This window comes from Arachis hypogaea, chromosome 4 (genome assembly GCF_003086295.3).
Source record: "Arachis hypogaea cultivar Tifrunner chromosome 4, arahy.Tifrunner.gnm2.J5K5, whole genome shotgun sequence".
Classification (NCBI taxonomy): Eukaryota; Viridiplantae; Streptophyta; class Magnoliopsida; order Fabales; family Fabaceae; genus Arachis; species Arachis hypogaea.
The window spans coordinates 76,622,283-76,641,770 of NC_092039.1; the positions used below are offsets into that span (position 1 = coordinate 76,622,283).

The 19,488-nt window shown below is 39.1% G+C and overlaps 1 non-coding gene across 1 annotated transcript; it reads right to left on the reverse strand.

Annotated features, from left to right (window-relative positions):
* Positions 1 to 8,729: 8,729 nt before the first annotated feature.
* LOC112798777 (small nucleolar RNA R71) lies at positions 8,730 to 8,837 on the reverse strand. The gene has a single exon (XR_003200374.1). It is a non-coding gene; the product is annotated as a small nucleolar RNA R71 (small nucleolar RNA).
* Between the last annotated feature and the right edge of the window lie 10,651 nt (positions 8,838 to 19,488).

Sequence of the window (19,488 nt, forward strand, 5' to 3'; positions counted from 1 at the left end):
TCGTCACAGCCATTCAATCCTTGAATCCTACTCGGAATACCAGAGACAAGGTTTAGACTTTCCGGATCCTCAAGAGTGGTCGCCATCAATTCTAGCTTATACCACAAAGATTCTGATTAAGGAATCTAAGAGAAGCTCATTCAATCTGATGTAGAACGGAGGTGGTTGTCAGGCACACGTTCATGGATTGAGGAAGGTGATGAGTATCATGGATCATCACCTTCTTCATAATTAAGCGCGAATGAACATCTTATATAAGAACACACACGTTTGAATGGAGAAATAGAGACAATTGCATTAATTCATCGAGACGCTGCAGAACTCCTCACCCCCAACAATGGAGTTTAGAGACTCATGCCGTCAAAGTGTATAAAATTCAGATCTGAAAATGTCATGAGGTACAAAATAAGTCTCTAAAAGTTGTTTAAATAGTAAACTAGTAACCTAGGTTTACAGAAAATGAGTAAACTAAGATAATTGGTGCAGAAATCCACTTATGGGGCCCACTTGGTGTGTGCTGGGGCTGAGACTTAAGCCTCTCATGTACTTGGGCTGTTTCTGGAGTTGAACGCCAGGTTGTAATGTGTTTTGGGCGTTGAACTCCAACTTGTAACCTGTTTCTGGCGCTGGACGCCAGACTGCAACATGAAACTAGCGTTGAACGCCACTTTATGTCGTCTATCTTTGTGCAAAGTATGAACTATTATATATTGCTGGAAAGCCCTGGATGTCTACTTTCCAACCCAATTCAGAGCGCGTCAATTGGACTCCTGTAGCTCAAAAAAATTGATTCCGAGTGCAGGGAGGTCAGGATCCAACAACATCAGCAGTTCTTTTTCAGCCTAAATCAGATTTTTGCTCAGCTCCCTCAATTTTAGTCAGAAAATACCTGAAATCACAGAAAAATACACAAACTCATAGTAAAGTCCAGAAATATGATTTTTGCCTAAAAAATAATGATATTCTACTAAAAACTAATTAAAACATACTAAAATCTACATGAAATTACCCCCCAAAAAGCGTATAAAATATCCGCTCATCAATCAGCTACTTGGTTCTCTGTCCCTTTTTTGTCTCTTATTTCTATATCAAACTCTTGCAGAAGCAGCACCCACCTTATGAGCCTGGGTTTTGAATCCTGCTTTGTGAGTAAGTATTTAAGAGCAGCATGGTCAGTGTACACAATCACTTTTGACCCTACCAAATAGGATCTAAACTTGTCAATGGCATAGACCACTGCAAGTAACTCTTTTTCTGTGGTTGTGTAATTCTTCTGTGCGTCATTTAGAACATGGCTAGCATAATAAATGACGTGCAGAAGTTTTGTTATGCCTCTGTCCCAACACTGCACCAATGGCATGGTCACTGGCATCACACATTAGTTCGAATGGCAATGTCCAGTCTGGTGCAGAGATGACTGGTGCTGTGACCAGCTTGGCTTTCAGGGTCTCAAATGCCTGCAGACACTGTGTGTCAAACACAAATGGTGTGTCAGCAGCTAGCAGGTTGCATAGAGGTTTTGCAATTTTTGAAAAATCTTTTATAAACCTTCTGTAGAATCCTGGATGCCCCAGAAAGCTTCTGATTGCCTTAACATTGGCAGGTGGTGGTAATTTTTCAATTACCTCTACCTTTGCTTTATCCACCTCTATTCCCTTGCTTGAAAATTTGTGCCCAAGGACAATTCCTTCAGTCACCATAAAGTGACATTTCTCCCAGTTTAAGACCAGGTTAGTCTCTTGGCACCTTTTCAGGACAAGTGCTAGGTGGTTAAGACAGGAGCTGAATGAGTCTCCATATACTGAGAAGTCATGCATGAAGACTTCCAGGAACTTCTCCACCATATCAGAGAAGATGGATAGCATGCATCTCTGAAAAGTTGCAGGTGCATTACACAAACCAAAAGGCATTCTTCTGTAGGCAAACACGCTAGAAGGGCAAGTGAATGCTATTTTCTCTTGGTCTTGAGGATCTACTGCAATTTGGTTGTAACCTGAATAGCCATCCAAAAAGTAGTAATAATCATGACTAGCTCGTCTTTCTAGCATTTGGTCTATGAATGGTAAAGGAAAATGATCCTTTCTGGTGGCTGTGTTGAGCTTTCTGTAATCAATACACATACGCCACCCTGTAACTGTTCTTGTAGGAACCAGTTCATTCTTTTCATTATAAACCACTGTCATGCCTCCCTTCTTGGGGACAACTTGGACAGGGCTCACCCAGGGGCTATCAGAAATGGGATAAATAATCCCAGCCTCTAGTAATTTAGCCGCCTTTGTGGTTAAACCACTGGTTTGGCATTATCCTCCAAAAGGATCTTGTGCATGCATCTTGCTGGGCTAATGCCCTTAAGATCACTTATGGACCACCCAAGAGCTGTCTTGTGTGTCCTTAGCACTTGAATCAGTGCTTTCTCTTCCTGTGGATTTAAAGCAGAGCTTATGATCACTGGAAAAGTGTCACCCTCTCCCAAAAATGCATACTTCAGGGATGGTGGTAGTGGTTTGAGCTCAGGTTTGGGAGGTTTATCCTCTTCCTGAGGAATTTTCAAAAATTCTTTTGTTTCCTCTGGTTCTTCCTTATAAGGCTGAACATCCTTGAAGATGTCCTCTAGCTCTGATTCTAGACTTTCAGCCATATTGATCTCTTCCACCAAAGAGTCAAAATGTCAGCGCTCATGCAATCATTTGGTGTGTCTGGATGCTGCATAGCTTTTACAGCATTCAACTTGAACTCATCCTCATTGACTCTCAGGGTTACTTCCCCTTTTTGTACATCAATAAGAGTTCGTCCAGTTGCTAGGAAAGGTCTTCCTAGGATGAGAGTTGCACTCTTGTGCTCCTCCATTTCCAGCACTACAAAGTCAGTTGGAAAGGCGAATGGCCCAACCTTGACAATCATGTCCTCAATTATGCCTGATGGATATTTAATGGAGCCATCAGCAAGTTGGAGACATATCCAAGGTCACACAGGGCTGTCTTGGTGCAAGCACCTTCTAATGTGCATGGTATCATAAAGCTTCCTGGATCTTGGAGCTTTTCTGGTAAGCTCTTCAGAATGACTGCACTGCATTCTTCAGTGAGAAACACTTTTTCAGTTTCTCTTGAATCCTTCTTATGACTTAAGATCTCTTTCATGAACTTAGCATAAGAGGGTATTTGCTCAAGTGCCTCTGCAAACGGAATCTTTATTTCAAGAGTCCTTAGATAGTCTGCAAAGCGGGCAAAAAGCTTGGCGGAGTTTTTGAGGATAAGGCATCTTGGCTTTATATTTTTCAACCTTAGTTGCTGTAGGTTTATTCCTTACAGAGGTGGTTGGAGAAGCCTTTTAAGAGGGGTTACTATCAGCACTCTCAGGTGTCTGATTCCCCATTGGCGTTTGAATGCCAGGATTGGGTGAGGAATGGGCGTTTAACGCCAACTTTTCCCCCTTTTCTGGCGTTTGAACGCCAGAACTGGGCAAGGAATGGGCGTTTAACGCCAGCTTTTCCCCCCTTTCTGGCATTTGAACGCCAGGAGTATTCCTCTCTGGGCTCTTATTGTCCTCAGAGGGATTTTGGGCAGTGGTTTGGTTATCCTTTGTCAATTGTTCCTTTCTTGGCTTTTTGCTACTTTGAGCAGTGTTATTCAATGTCTTCCCACTCCTCAGTTGAACTGCTTGGCATTCTTCTGTTATCTGTTTAGATAACTGCTGTTTTGTCTGATTCAACTGTGATTCTATGTTCTCGTTGGCAATTTTAGTTTCTTGGAGCATCTCTTTAAATTCTGCCAACTATTTTGTCATCAGGAGTAATTGCTGATTAAGCTCAATAATCTGTTCTTGAGGATTAGGATCAGTAGCTACTGCCATAGCTTCTTCTTTTGTAGAGGGCTCACTGCTAGAGTACAAATGTTGATTTCTAGCAACAGTATCTATCAGTTCTTGAGCCTCTTCAATCGTCTTCCTCATATGAATAGATCCACCAGCTGAGTAGTCTAGAGACATCTGAGCTTTTTCTGTAAGCCCATAGTAGAAGATGTCTAACTGTACCCACTCTGAAAACATCTCAGAGGGGCATTTTCTTAGCATACCTCTATACCTCTCCTAGGCATTATAAAGGGATTCATTATCCTCTTATTTAAAGCCTTGGATGTCCAGCCTTAGCTGTGTCATCCTTTTCGGAGGGTAAAATTGATTCAGAAATTTGTCTGATAACTGTCTCCATGTTTTTATGCTTGCTGTGGGTTGGTTATTCAACCACCTCTTAACTTGATCTTTTACAGCAAATGGAAACAGTAATAATCTGTAGACATCCTGATCCACCTCTTTATCACGCACTGTGTCAGCAATTTGTAAGAACTGTGCCAGAAACTCAGTAGGTTCTTCCTGTGGAAGACCGGAATACTGGCAATTTTGCTGCACCATAATAATGAGTTAAGGATTTAGCTCAAAGCTGCTTGCTTTAATGGGAGGTATACAGATGCTACTCCCATATGCAGCTGTAATGGGGTTAGCATATGACCCCAGAGTCCTTCTGGACTGCTCAATTCCACTTAGGTCCATGATGGAGAAAGGGAATATGATAATGATTCACAAGTAAAATAAAATATTTTTTTTGAATGTAACCGAAAATAATAAAATAAAACAAATGGAAAATAAAATCAAATTTTGAAAACTAAAAGAAAATAAAATCAAAGTAAATTGAAAACTAAATCAATTAATTAATTAAAAAGATTTTGGAATTAGCAATTGAAAAAATATGATTGAAAATTATTTTGAAAAAGATTTGATTTTTGAAATGAGGAAAGAGAAAAACAACAAAATGACACCAAACTTAAAATTTTTAGAAAATCAAACACAAATTTTTGAAAATTTAAAAAAAAACACAAAGAAGACACCAAACTTAAAATATGAAACTAAACTCAAATAAAAGACTCTAAACCAACCAAAAATAAAACAGTCCTAATCTAAGCAACAAGATAAACCGTCAGTTGTCCAAACTCGAACAATCCCCGGCAATGGCACCAAAAACTTGGTGCACGAAATTGTAATCACACTTTTGCGATTCCGCACAACTAACCAGCAAGTGCACTGGGTCGTCCAAGTAATACCTTACGTGAGTAAGGGTCGATCCCACGAAGATTGTGGCTTGAAGCAAGCTATGGTTATCTTGTAACTCTTAGTCAGGATATCAATAATTATCATATTTAATTATGAAAAGTAAAAGAACATGAAATAAGTACTTATTTTGCAGTAATGGAGAACTGGTTGAGGTTTTGGAGATGCTCTATCTTCTGAATCTCTGCTTTCCTACTGTCTTCTTCTGCATGCACGCAAGGCTCCTTCCATGGCAAGCTGTATGTAGGGTTTCACCGTTGTCAATGGCTACCTCCCATCCTCTTAGTGAAAATGTTCAACGCGCTCTGTCACAGCACGGCTAATCATCTGTCGGTTCTCAATCAGGTTGGAATAGAATCCAGTGATTCTTTTGCGTCTGTCACTAACGCCCAGCCCTCAGGAGTTTGAAGCTCGTCACAGTCATTCAATCCTTGAATTCTACTCAGAATACCACAGACAAGGTTTAGACCTTCCGGATTCTCTTGAATGCCGCCATCAATTCTAGCTTATACCATGAAGATTCTGATTAAGGAATCCAAGAGATATTCACTCAATCTAAAGTAGAACGGAGGTGGTTGTCAGGCACACGTTCATGGGTGAGAATGATGATGAGTGTCACGGATCATCACATTCATCAAGTTGAGGAACAAGTGATATCTTAGAATAGAAGCAAGCATGATTGAATGAAAAACAGTAGTAATTGCATTAATCCATCAAGACACAGCAAAGCTCCTCACCCCCAACCATGGGGTTTAGAGACTCATGCCGTAGAAGATACAATAAGAAATGTGTAATGTGTCATGAGGTCGAGATACAATGTCAAAAGGTCCTATTAATAGTGAACTAGTAACCTAGGGTATACAGAAATGAGTAAATGACGTAAAAATCCACTTCCGGGGTCCACTTGGTGTGTGCTTGGGCTGAACATTGAAGCTTTCATGTGTAGAGACTTTTTCTGGAGTTAAACGCCAGCTTTTATGCCAGTTTGGGCGTTTAACTCCAATTTTTGTGCCAGTTCTGGCGTTAAACGCTGGGAATTCTGAAGCTGATTTGCAACGCCGGTTTGGGCCATCAAATCTTGGGCAAAGTATAGACTATTATACATTTCTGGAAAGCCCAGGATGTCTACTTTCCAACGCAATTAAGAGCGCGCCAATTGGGCTTATGTAGCTGCAGAAATTTCACTTCGAGTGCAGGGAGGTCAGAATCCAACAGCATCTGCAGTCCTTTTCAGCCTCTGAATTAGATTTTTGCTCAGGTCCCTCAATTTCAGCCAGAAAATACCTAAAATCACAGAAAAGTACACAAACTCATAGTAAATCCCAGAAAAGTGAATTTTAACTAAAAACTAATAAAAATGTAATAAAAACTAACTAAAATATACTAAAAACATACTAAAAACAATGCCAAAAAGCGTATAAATTATCCGCTCATCAACGACCCAGTGCACTTGCTGGTTAGTTGTGCGAAGTTGTGATAAAGAGTTGAGATTGCAATTAAGCGTACCATGTTGATGGCGCCATTGATGATCACAATTTCGTGCACCAAGTTTTTGGCGTCGTTGCCGGGGATTGTTTGAGTTTGGACAACTGACGGTTCATCTTGTTGCTTAGATTAGGTATTTTTCAGAATTTTTAGAATGAATTCTAGTGTTTCAAGGTGATGTTCTTATCATCACCAAAGCTGATTGATCTTCATCAATTTAGCTCTTGAATGCAATGTCCTACTGAAGCTTGGCTAGCCATGTCTAATTCCTTTAGACTAAAGCTTTAGACTAACATTGCATGATTCCTGGAATTCTTATTAAAAATTTTGAATTTCTTTATTTTCTTCTCCATATAATTTTTGAAAAAAACCAAAAAAAAATTACAAAATCATAAAAACCAAAAATATTTCTTGTTTGAGTCTAGTGTCTCACTTTAAGTTTGGTGTCAATTGCATGTTTCTGTTCTTCTTGCATTCATTCATGTGTCCTCATTGATCTTCAAGTTGTTCTTGATGATTTCATTGCTCTGATCTTTAAATTCTCTTGTCTTGAGTGTTTTTTTGTTTCTCATATGCATTCTCAACTTGTTAGTGTTAGTAGTATACAAACTTCTAAGTTTGGTGTCTTGCATGCATTGTTTATTTGATTTTAGTTGCATTTTGATTTTTCCTCATCATTAAAAATCCAAAAAAAATTTTAATTTGTGTCTTTTCAAGTCAATAATACAGAGAATTGAAGATTCAGAACATACAGCAGAGGAATTACACAGAAAAAGCTGGGCGTTCAAAACGCCCAGTGAAGAAGGAAAACTCGCGTTTAAACGCCAGCCAGGGCACCTGGCTGGGCGTATAACGCCCAAAAGGGTAGCATTTTGGGCGTTAAACGCCAGAATGTATATCATTCTGGGCATTTAACGCCAGGATGGCACAAGAGGGAAGATTTTGTTTTCAATTCAAATTTTTTTCAAGTTTTCATAATTTTTCAAAATCAAATCTTTTTCAAATCCTATCTTTTCAATCATATATTTTCAAAATCAATTTCTTTCCAATTTCAAAAATACTTGCTAACAATTAATGATTTGATTCAACATTTCAAGTATGTTGCCTTTTCTGTTGAGAAAGGTTTAATGTTTGAATCATATCTTTTCTTGTTAGCCAAGTCATTGATTTTAAAAATCAAATCTTTTTAAATTGTTTTTCAATCATATCTTCTCAATCATATCTTTTTAAAACTATATATTTTCAATCATATCTTCTTAATCACATCTTTTTCAAAAATAGTTTTCAATCATATCTTTTTGATTTCTAATTTCAAAATCTTTTTCAAAAATCACTTTACTTCTTTCTCAATCTTAGTTTTCGAAAATCATCAATCAATTTTCAAAATGTTTTTTTTTAAATCTTTTTAATTTATTTTCAAAAATTTTCTCCCCCTCTTCTAACATCCTTCTATTTATGGACTAACATGTACAATTCGAACTCTATCTTTCTAAGTTCGAATTCTTCTACCTCTTCCTTCTATTTTTCTTTTCCTCTGACACCTCAAGGAATCTCTATACTGTGACATAGAGGATTCCATATTTCTTGTTTTCTTCTCTTTCATATGAGCAGGAGCAAAGACAAAAGCATTCTTGTTGAGGTTGACCCTGAACCTGAAAGGACCTTGAAGCAAAAGCTAAGAGAAGCTAAAGCACAACTCTCTATAGAGGACCTAACAGAAATCTTCAAACAAGAAGAGGACATGGCAGCTGAAAACAAACAACAATGCCAACAATGCAAGGAAGGTGCTGAGTGACTTTACTACACCTACTCCCGACTTCTATGGGAGAAGCATCTCAATCCCTGCCATTGGAGCAAACAACTTTGAGCTTAAGCCTCAATTAGTTTCTCTAATGTAACAGAATTGCAAGTTTCATGGACTTCCATTGGAAGATCCTCATCAGTTTTTAGTTGAGTTTTTGCAAATCTGTAACACTGTCAAGACTAATGGGGTTGACCCTGAGGTCTACAGACTTATGCTATTCCTTTTTGCTGTAAGAGACAGAGCTAGAATATGGTTGGATTCACAACCTAAAGAAAGCTTGAACTCTTGGGAAAAGCTAGTCAATGCCTTCTTGGCAAAGTTCTTTCCACCTCAAAAATTGAGTAAGCTTAGAGTGGAAGTCCAAAACTTCAGATAGAAGGAAGGTGAATCCCTCTATGAAGCTTGGAAAAGATACAAACAATTGATCAGAAAGTGTCCTTCTGATATGCTTTCTGAGTGGAGCATCATAGGTATCTTCTATGATGGTCTGTCTGAACTGTCCAAGATGTCATTGGATAGCTCTGCTGGAGGATCTCTTCATCTGAAGAAGATGCCTGCAGAAGCTCAAGAACTCATTGAAATGGTTGCAAATAACCAATTCATGTACACTTCTGAAAGGAATCCTGTGAATAATGGGACGAATCAGAAGAAAGGAGTTCTTGAGATTGATACTCTGAATGCCATATTGGCTCAGAACAAAATATTGACTCAGCAAGTCAATATGATTTCTCAAAGTCTGTCTGGAATGCAAGCTACACCAGGCAGTACTAAGGACGCTTCATCTGAAGAAGAAGCTTATGATCCTGAGAACCCTTCAATGGAAGAGGTGAATTACATGGGAGAACCCTATGGAAACACCTATAATCCTTCATGGAGAAATCATCCAAATCTCTCATGGAAGGGTCAACAAAGACCTCAACAAGGTTTCAACAACAATAATGGTTGAAGAAACAGGTTTAGCAATAGCAAACCTTTTCCATCATCTTCTCAGCAACAGACAGAGAATTCTAAGCAGAGCCACTCTGACTTAGCAATCATGGTCTCTGATTTAATCAAAACCACTCAAAGTTTCATGACTAAAATAAGGTCCTCCATTAGAAACTTGGAGGCACAAGTGGGTCATCTGAGTAAGAAAGTTACTGAACTCCCTCCTAATACTCTTCCAAGCAATACAGAAGAGAATCCAAAAGGAGAGTGTAAGGCCATCAACATGGCTGAATTTGGAGAGGAGGAAGAGGCAGTGATCGCCACTGAGGAAGACCTCAATGGACGTCCACTTGCCTCCAATGAGTTCCCTAATGAGGAACCATGGGAATCTGAGGCTCACACTGAGACCATAGAGATTCCATTGGATTTACTTCTGCCATTCATGAGCTCTGATGAGTATTCTTCCTCTGAAGAGGATGAAGAAGTCACTGAAGAGCAAGTTGCTAAGTACCTTGGAGCAATCATAAAGCTAAATGACAAGTTATTTGGTAATGAGACTTGGGAGGATGAACCCCATTTGCTCACCAAAGAACTGGCTAACTTGTCTAGGCAGAAACTACCTCAAAAGAGACAGGACCCTGGGAAGTTCTCAATACCTTGTACAATAGGCACCATGACCTTCAAGAAGGCTCTGTGTGACCTAGGGTCAAGCATAAACCTCATGCCTCTCTCTGTAATAGAGAAGCTAGGGATCTTTGAGGTACAAGCTGCAAGAATCTCACTAGAGATGGCAGACAATTCAAGAAAACAAGCTTACGGACTTGTAGAGAATATTCTGGTAAAAGTTGAAGACCATTACATCCCTGCTAATTTCATAGTCCTAGAGACTGGGAAGTGCATAGATGAATCCATCATCCTTGGCAGACCCTTCCTAGCCACAGCAAAGGCTGTGATTGATGTTGACAGAGGAGAATTGATCATTCAAGTGAATGAAGAATCCTTTGTGTTTAAGGCTCAAGGATATCCCTCTGTAACCATGGAGAGGAAGCATAAAGAGCTTCTCTCAAAACGGAGTCAAACAGAGCCCCCACAGTCAAACTCTAAGTTTGGTGTTGGGAGGCCTCAACCAACTTCTAAGTTTGGTGTTGAACCCCCACATTCAAACTCTAAGTTTGGTGTTGGGAGGTTCCAACATTGCTCTGAGTATCTGTGAGGCTCCATGAGAGCCCACTGTCAAGCTACTGACATTAAAGAAGCGCTTGTTGGGAGGCAACCCAATGTTATATTTATCTATATTTCCTTTGTTATTTTATGTTTTCTATAGGTTGATGATCATGGGAAGTCACAAAATCATTTGAAAAAGCAAAAACAGCATGAAAAACAGAAAGAAAAATAGCACACCCTGGAGGAAAAACTTGCTGGCGTTTAAACGCCAGTAAGGGCAGCAAATGGGCGTTTAACGCCCAGTCTGGCACCATTCTGGGCGTTTAACGCCAGAAAGGGGCACCAGACTGGCGTTAAACACCAGGAAAGGGTAAGAAGCTGGCGTTAAACACTAGAAATGGGCACCAGCCCGGCGTTTAACGCCAGAATTGGCATAAAGAGCATTTTTGCTCGCCACTTGGTGCAGGGATGAATTTTCCTTGACACCTCAGGATCTGTGGACCCCACAGGATCCCCACCTACCCCACCACTCTCTCTCTCTTCTTCACCCATTCACCAATCACCTCAACACCTCTTCCCCAAAAACCCCTCACCTATCATATCCCACTATTCTCTTCACCACTCACATCCACCCTTCATAAAACCCCACCTACCTCACCATTTAAATTCAAACCACTTTCCCTCCCAAACCCACCTATTATGGCCGAACCATACACCCCCTCTCCACTCTTGTATAAACCCATCTTCACTCCTTCATCTTCACACAACCTAAACACTACTTCTCCCCCTTGGCCGATCCACAAAGCCACCTCCATCTCCTCTATTTCTTCTTCTTCTACTGTCTTCTTTCTTCTTTTGCTCGAGGACGAGCAAACCTTCTAAGTTTGGTGTGGTAAAAGCGTTGCTTTTCATTTTTCCATAACCATTTATGGCATCTAAGGCCGGAGAAACCTCTAGAAAGAGGAAAGGGAAGGCAAAAGCTTCCACCTCCAAGTCATGGGAGATGGAGAGATTCATCTCAAGGGTGCATCAAGACCACTTCTATGAAGTTGTGGCCAAGAAGAAGGTGATCCCCGAGGTCCCTTTTCAAATTCAAAAAAGGGTCAACTTTAATCAAAGGTTGGACCAAGTCCTCATGGATATCTGTGTGGAAGGAGCTCAATGCAAACAAGAGACCACACTCATGGACATGAGGAAATTCCTCATCATGAAATCCCTGAGATGCCTCAAGGGATGCACTTTCCTCCACAAAACTATTGGGAGCAAATCAACACCTCCCTAGGAGAATTGAGTTCCAATATGGGACAACTAAGGGTGGAGCACCAAGAACATTCCATCCTCCTCCATGAAATTAGAGAAGATCAAAGAATCATGAGAGAGGAGCAACAAAGGCAAGGAAGAGACATTGAGGAGCTCAAGCACTCCATAAGATCTTAAGAGGAAGAACAAGCCGTGATGAGCAGATAATTTGTACGCTTTTTGGCATTGTTTTTAGTATGTTTTTAGTATGATCTAGTTAGTTTTTAGTATATTTTTATTAGTTTTTAGTTAAAAATCACTTTTCTGGACTTTACTATGAGTTTGTGTGTTTTTCTGTGATTTCAGGTATTTTCTGGCTGAAATTGAGGGATCTGAGCAAAAATCTGATTCAGAGACTGAAAAGGACTGCAGATGCTGTTGGATTCTGACCTCCCTACAGTCGAAGTGGATTTTCTGGAGCTACAGAAGCCCAATTGGCGCGCTCTTAACGGCGTTGGAAAGTAGACATCTTGGGCTTTCCAGAAATATATGATAGTTTATACTTTGCCCAAGATTTGATGGCCCAAACCGGCGTTCAAAGTCACCTTCAAGATTTCCAGCGTTAAACGCCGGAACTGGCACCCAAATGGGAGTTAAACGCCCAAACTGGCACTAAAGCTGGCGTTTAACTCCAAGAATGGTCTCTACACGAAAATGCTTCTTTGCTCAGCCCAAGCACACACCAAGTGGGCCCGGAAGTGAATTTTTATGTCTTTTACTCATCTCTGTAAACCTTAGGCTACTAGTTTTCTATAAGTAGGACCTTTTACTATTGTATTTTGATCTGGGGATTATTCTTGATCCTTAGATCATCTTTGGACGTCTAGTTCTTAGATCATTGGGAGGCTGGCCTCACGGCCATGCCTAGACCTTGTTCTTATGTATTTTCAACGGTGGAGTTTCTATACACCATAGATTAAGGTGTGGAGCTCTGTTGTACCTCGAGTATTAATGCAATTACTATTGTTCTTCTATTCAATTCCGCTTGTTCTTGTTCTAAGATATCACTTGTTCTTCAACTTGATGAATGTGATGATCCGTGACACTCATCATCATTCTCACCTATGAACGTGTGACTGACAACCACCTCCGTTCTACCTTCGACTGGGTGAATATCTCTTGGATTCTTTAACCGGAATCTTCGTGGTATAGGCTAGAACTGATGGCGGCATTCAAGAGAATCCGGAAGGTCTAACCTTGTCTGTGGTATTCTGAGTAGGATTCAATGATTGAATGACTGTGACGTGCTTCAAACTCCTAGCGGGCGGGGCGTTAGTGACAGACGCAAAAGAATCGATGGATTCTATTCCGGCCTGACCGAGAACCGACAGATGATTATCCATGCTGTGACAGAGCATAGGCGACGTAATCACTGAGAGGATGGGAGGTAGCCATTGACAACGGTGAAACCCTACATGAGCTTGCCATGGAAAGGAGTAAGAAGGATTGGATGAAGACAGTAGGAAAGCAGAGAGACGGAAGGGAAGGCATCTTCATGCGCTTATCTGAAGTTCCTACCAATGAATTACATAAGTACCTCTATCTTTATCCCTATGTTTTATGCATTCATCACCATATCCATTTGAGTTTGCCTGACTAAGATTTACAAGATGACCATAGCTTGCTTCATACTAACAATCTCCGTGGGATCGACCCTTACTCGCGTAAGGTTTATTACTTGGACGACCCAGTGCACTTGCTGGTTAGTTGTGCGAAGTTGTGTAATGCCATGGTATTGAACACCAAGTTTTTGGGGTTCATGTCCGGGGATTATGAGAGTTGTGAAAAGTATTGATCACAATTTCGCGCTACCAAGTTTTTGGCGCCGTTGCCGGGGATTGTTCTAGTTTTGAGCAAGCTTTTGGTCCGGTAACATCAGTGCCAAGGATTGTTTAGTTTGGACAACTGAAGGTTCATCTTGTTGCTTAGATTAGGTATTTTTTTTCGAAATTCTTGAAGATGAATTCTAGAGTTTCATGATGATTTGTTGAAGTCTGGCTGGCTGAGAAGCCATGTCTAATTTCATTGGACCGAGGTTTCAACTTATCATCACAAGAGCTTATTGATTTCTATCAATCTTGCTTTTGGAGCAGTGATCTGCTAAGGGCTTGGCTGGCCTTTGGCCATGTCTAGTGTTTTGGACCGAAGCTTTCTTTGAAAGCTTGGCTGGCTGTGAAGCCATGTCTAATTCCTGGACCGGAGTCTTAGACTAGCATTGCACTGATTCCTGGAATTCTCATCAAGAATTTTGATATCTTTTTCCATTTAATTTTCGAAAAACACAAAAAAAAAATTTCAAAAAATCATAAAATCCAAAAATTTCTTGTTTGAGTCTAGTGTCTCATCTTAAGTTTGGTGTCAATTTCATGCATCCATTCATATGTCTTAAGGATCTTCAAGTAATTCTTGATGATTTTCATGTTCTGATCTTTAAATTCAATTGACTTGAGTGTTTTGTGTGTCTCATGCATTCTCATTAGTGTCAGCCCAAGCACACACCAAGTGGGCCCCGGAAGTGGATTTAGGCATCATTTACTTACTCATGTAAACCCTAGAAGCTAGTCTAGTATATATAGGACATTTATCTATTGTATTAGACATCTTTTGACAGTTTAATCTCTTGACTATTCGGTCACTTGATCATGGAGAGGGCTGGCCATTCGGCCATGCCTGAACCTCTTTTACTTATGTATTTTCAACGGTGGAGTTTCTGCACACCATAGATTAAGGGTGTGGAGCTCTGTTGTACCTCAAGTATTAATGCAATTCCATTGTCTTTTATTCAATTCTCTTTTATTCTTATTCCAAGATATTCATTCGTACCCAAGAACATGATGAATGTGATGATAAGTAGCCCTCATTATCATTCTCACTTATGAACGCACGTGATTGACAACCACTTCCGTTCTACATGCAATAAGAGCTTGAATGTGTATCTCTTAGATTCCCCAACAGAATCTTCGTGGTATAAGTTAGATAGATGGCGGCATTCATGAGGATCCGAAAGGTCTAAACCTTGTCTGTGGTATTCCGAGTAGGACTCTATGATTGAATGACTGTGACGAGCTTCAAACTCCTGAAGGCTGGGCGTGATGACAAGCGCAAAAGAATCAAGGGATTCTATTCCAACCTGATTGAGAACCGACAGATGATTAGCCGTGCTGTGACAGAGCATAGGAACGTTTTCACTGAGAGGATGGGATGTAGCCACTGACAACGGTGATGCCCTACATACAGCTTGCCATGGAAAGGAGTAAGAAGGATTGAGTTGAAGCAGTGGGAGAGCAGGCGTCCTTGAGCCATTCAGTATCTCTATATGCTTATCTGAAATTCCCACCAATGAATCTGTATAAGTATTCTATCCTTTTATTATTTATTTTCTTATTTCTATTTTCGAAAACCCATAAACCAATTTAATCTGCCTAACTGAGATTTACAAGGTAACCATAGCTTGCTTCATACCAACAATCTCTGTGGGATCGACCCTTACTCACGTAAGGTTTATTACTTGGACGACCCAGTACACTTGCTGGTTAGTTGAACGGAGTTGTGTCCACTCGTGCCAAATACCTAAATTCCACAATTTTACAATAAATGCAAATCAAAGAATAGTGATCACAATTTCGTCCACCAAGTTTTTGGCGCCGTTGCCGGGGATTATTCGAGTTGTGTGAAAGTATAAGTCACAATTTCGTCCACCAAGTTTTTGGCACCGTTGCCGGGGATTGTTCGAGTATGGACAACTGACGGTTCATCTTGTTGCTCAGATTAGGTAATTTTCTTTCCAAAAATCCTTTTCAAAAATTTTTCTTTTATTTTTCGTTTTTCCAAAAATATTTTCGAAAAAATTAATAAAAATACAAAAAAATTAGAAAATCATAAAAATCAAAAAATATTTTGCGTTTCTAGTTTGAATCTTGTGTTAATTTATAAGTTTGGTGTCAATTGCATGCTTTTAAAATTTGTCTTGCATTTTTTCGAAAATCTCATGCATTCATAGTGTTCTTCATGATCTTCAAGTTGTTCTTGACAAGTCATCTTGTTTGATATTGATGAATTCTTGTTTTGTGTTGTTTGTTGTTTTTCATATGCATTTTTGCATTCATATCTTCCATGCATTAAAGATTTCTAAGTTTGGTGTCTTGCATGTTTTCTTTGTATCAAAAATTTTTCAAAATTATGTTCTTGATGTTCATCATGATCTTCAAAGTGTTCTTGGTGTTCATCTTGACATTCATAGCATTCTTGCATGCATCTTGTGTCTTGATCCAAAATTTTCATGTTTTGGGTCATTTTTGTGTTTTTCCTTAAAAATTCAAAAATAAAAAAAATATCTTTTCCTTATTTCCCTCCAAAATTTCGAAATTTTGATTTGACTTGGTCAAAAAATTTTTAAAATTAGTTGTTTCTTACAAGTCAAGTCAAAATTTCAATTTTAAAAATCTTATCTTTTCAAAATCTTTTTCAAAAATCATATCTTTTTCATTTTTTTTTATTTTTCGAAAATTTCAAAAATCTTTTTCAAAATATTTTCAAAATCTTTTTCTTATCTTTATTTGATATTTTCGAAAATTCACTAATAATTAATATGATTGGTTCAAAAATTTGAAGTTTGTTACTTTCTTGTTAAGAAAGGTTCAATCTTTAAGTTCTAGAATATTATCTTGTAGTTTCTTGTTAGTGAAGTAAATAATTTCAAATTTTTAAAATTAAATCTTTTTATCTTTTATCTTATCTTTTTCAAAAATTTTATCTTTTTCAAAATTTGATTTCAAAATATCTTATCTAACTTCTTATCTTCTTATCTTTTTAAAATTTGATTTCAAATCTTTTTCAATCAACCAACTAACTTTTTGTTTGTTTCTTATCTTTTTCAAAACTACCTAACTACTTTTCCCTCTCTAATTTTCGAAAATACCTCTCTCTTTTTCAAAAATTCTTTTTAATTAACTAATTGTTAAAGTTTTAATTTTAATTTTAATCTCATCCTATCTTTAATTTTCGAAAATTACTAACCTCTTTTTCAAAAATTATTTTCGAATTCTCTCCCTCTCTCCTCTTCTTCTATTTAATTATTTAATTACTAACACTTCTCTTCACCTCTCTTCATCCAAAAATCCGAATCCATCCTTCTTCATTCTTCTACCCCTTTCTTTTTCTACTAACGTAAAAGAATCTCTATACTGTGACATAGAGGATTCCTCTTTCTTTTCTTGTTTCTTCTCTTTCATATGAGCAGGAACAGGGAAAAAGGCACTCTTGTTGAAATTGATCCAGAACCTGAAAGGACTCTGAAGAGAAAATTAAAAGAAGCCAAATTACAACAATCCAGAAACAACCTTTCAGAAATTTTCGAACAGGAGAAGGAGATGGCAGCCGAAAATAATAATGATAATAATGCAAGGAGAATGCTTGGTGACTTCACAAAGCCAAAGTCCAAGTTTGATGGAAGAAGCATCTCCATTCCTGCCATTGGAGCCAATAACTTTGAGCTTAAGCCTCAACTAGTTGCTTTAATGCAACAAAACTGCAAGTTTTATGAACTTCCATCTGAAGATCCTTATCAGTTCTTAACTGAGTTCTTGCAGATCTGTGAGACTGTAAAGACAAATGGAGTTGATCCTGAAGTCTACAGACTCATGCTTTTCCCTTTTGCTGTAAGAGACAGAGCTAGAATATGGTTGGATTCACAACCTAAGGATAGCCTGGACTCTTGGGATAAGCTGGTCACTGCCTTCTTAGATAAATTCTTTCCTCCTCAAAAGCTGAGCAAGCTGAGAGTGGATGTTCAAACCTTCAAACAAAAAGATGGTGAATCCCTCTATGAAGCTTGGGAAAGATACAAGCAGCTGACCAAAAGATGTCCATCTGACATGTTTTCAGAATGGACCATATTGGATATATTCTATTATGGTCTCTCTGAATTTTCAAAAATGTCATTGGATCATTCTGCAGGTGGATCTATTCACCTGAAGAAAACGCCTGAAGAGGCTCAAGAACTCATTGACATGGTTGCAAACAACCAGTTCATGTACACCTCAGAGAGGAATTCCGTGAATAATGGGATACCTCAGAAGAAAGGAGTTCTTGAAATTGATACTCTGAATGCCATATTGGCTCAGAATAAAGTGTTGACTCAACAGGTCAACATGATCTCTCAAAATCTGAATGGATTGCAACATGCATCCATTAGTACTAGAGAGGCAGCTTCTGAAGAAGCTTATGATCTTGAGAACCCTGCCATGGCAGAGGTTAATTACATGAGTGAACCATATAGAAACACCTATAACCCATCATGGAGAAATCACCTAAATTTCTCCTGGAAGGATCAACAAAAGCCTCAACAAGGCTTTAACAATGGTGGACGCAATAGGCTGGGCAATAGCAAGCCATATCCATCATCTTCTCAGCAACAGACAGAGAATTCTGAACAAAACAATTCTAATTTAGCCAATATAGTCTTTGATCTGTCAAAGGCCACTTTCAGTTTCATGAATGAAACAAGATCCTCCATCAGAAATCTGGAGGCACAAGTGGGCCAGCTGAGTAAGAAAGTTATTGAAACTCCTCCCAGTATTCTCCCAAGCAATACAGAAGAGAATCCAAAAGGAGAGTGCAAGGCCATTGATGTGATCAAAGAGGCCGAATGCACAAGGGAGGAGGAGGACGAAAATCCTAGTGAGGAAGACCTCCTGGGACGTCCCTCAAGCAAGAAGGAGTTTCCTATTGAGGATCCAAAGGAATCTGAGGCTCACATAGAGACCATAGAAATTCCATTAAGTCTCCTTCTGCCATTCATGAGCTCTGAAGATTATTCATCTTCTGAAGAGGATGAAGATGTGACTGGAGAGCAAGTTGCTCAATATTTAGGAGCTATCATGAAGCTGAATGCCAAGTTGTTTGGTAATGAGACTTGGGAAAGTGAACCTCCCTTGCTCATTAGTGAACTAGATACCTGGATTCAGAAAACTCTACCTCAAAAGAGACAAGATCCTGGCAAGTTCCTAATACCTTGTACCATAGGCACCATGAGCTTTGAAAAAGCTCTATGTGATCTGGGGTCAGGGATAAATCTTATGCCACTCTCTGTAATGGAGAAGCTAGGGATCATTGAGGTACAACCTGCCTTGTTCTCATTACAATTGGCAGATAAGTCTTTGAGACAAGCTTATGGAATGGTAGAGGACGTTTTAGTAAAGGTTGAAGACCTTTACATCCCTGTTGATTTCATAATCCTAGACACTAGGAAGGAAGATGATGAATGCATCATCCTAGGAAGACTTTTCCTAGCCACAGCAGAAGCTGTGATAGATGTCAACAGAGGAGAGTTAGTCCTTCAATTGAATGGGGACTACCTTGTGTTTAAGGCACATAGCCATCCCTCTGTGACAAAAGAGAGTAAGCATGAAGAGCTTCTCTCAGTTCAAGGTCAAGAAGAGCCCACACAGTCAAACTCTAAGTTTGGTGTTGTGAGGCCACAACCAAACTCTAAGTTTGGTGTTAAGACCCATATCCAAACTCTAAGTTTGGTGTTGGGACCACACTAACATTGACCTGATCACCTTGTGGCTCCATGAGAGCCACTGTCAAGCTATTGACATTAAAGAAGCGCTTGTTGGGAGGCAACCCAATTTTATTTATCTAATTTTATTTTATTTTGTTTTATTGTTATTTTTGTGTTTAATTAGGTACATGATCATGAGAAGTCACGA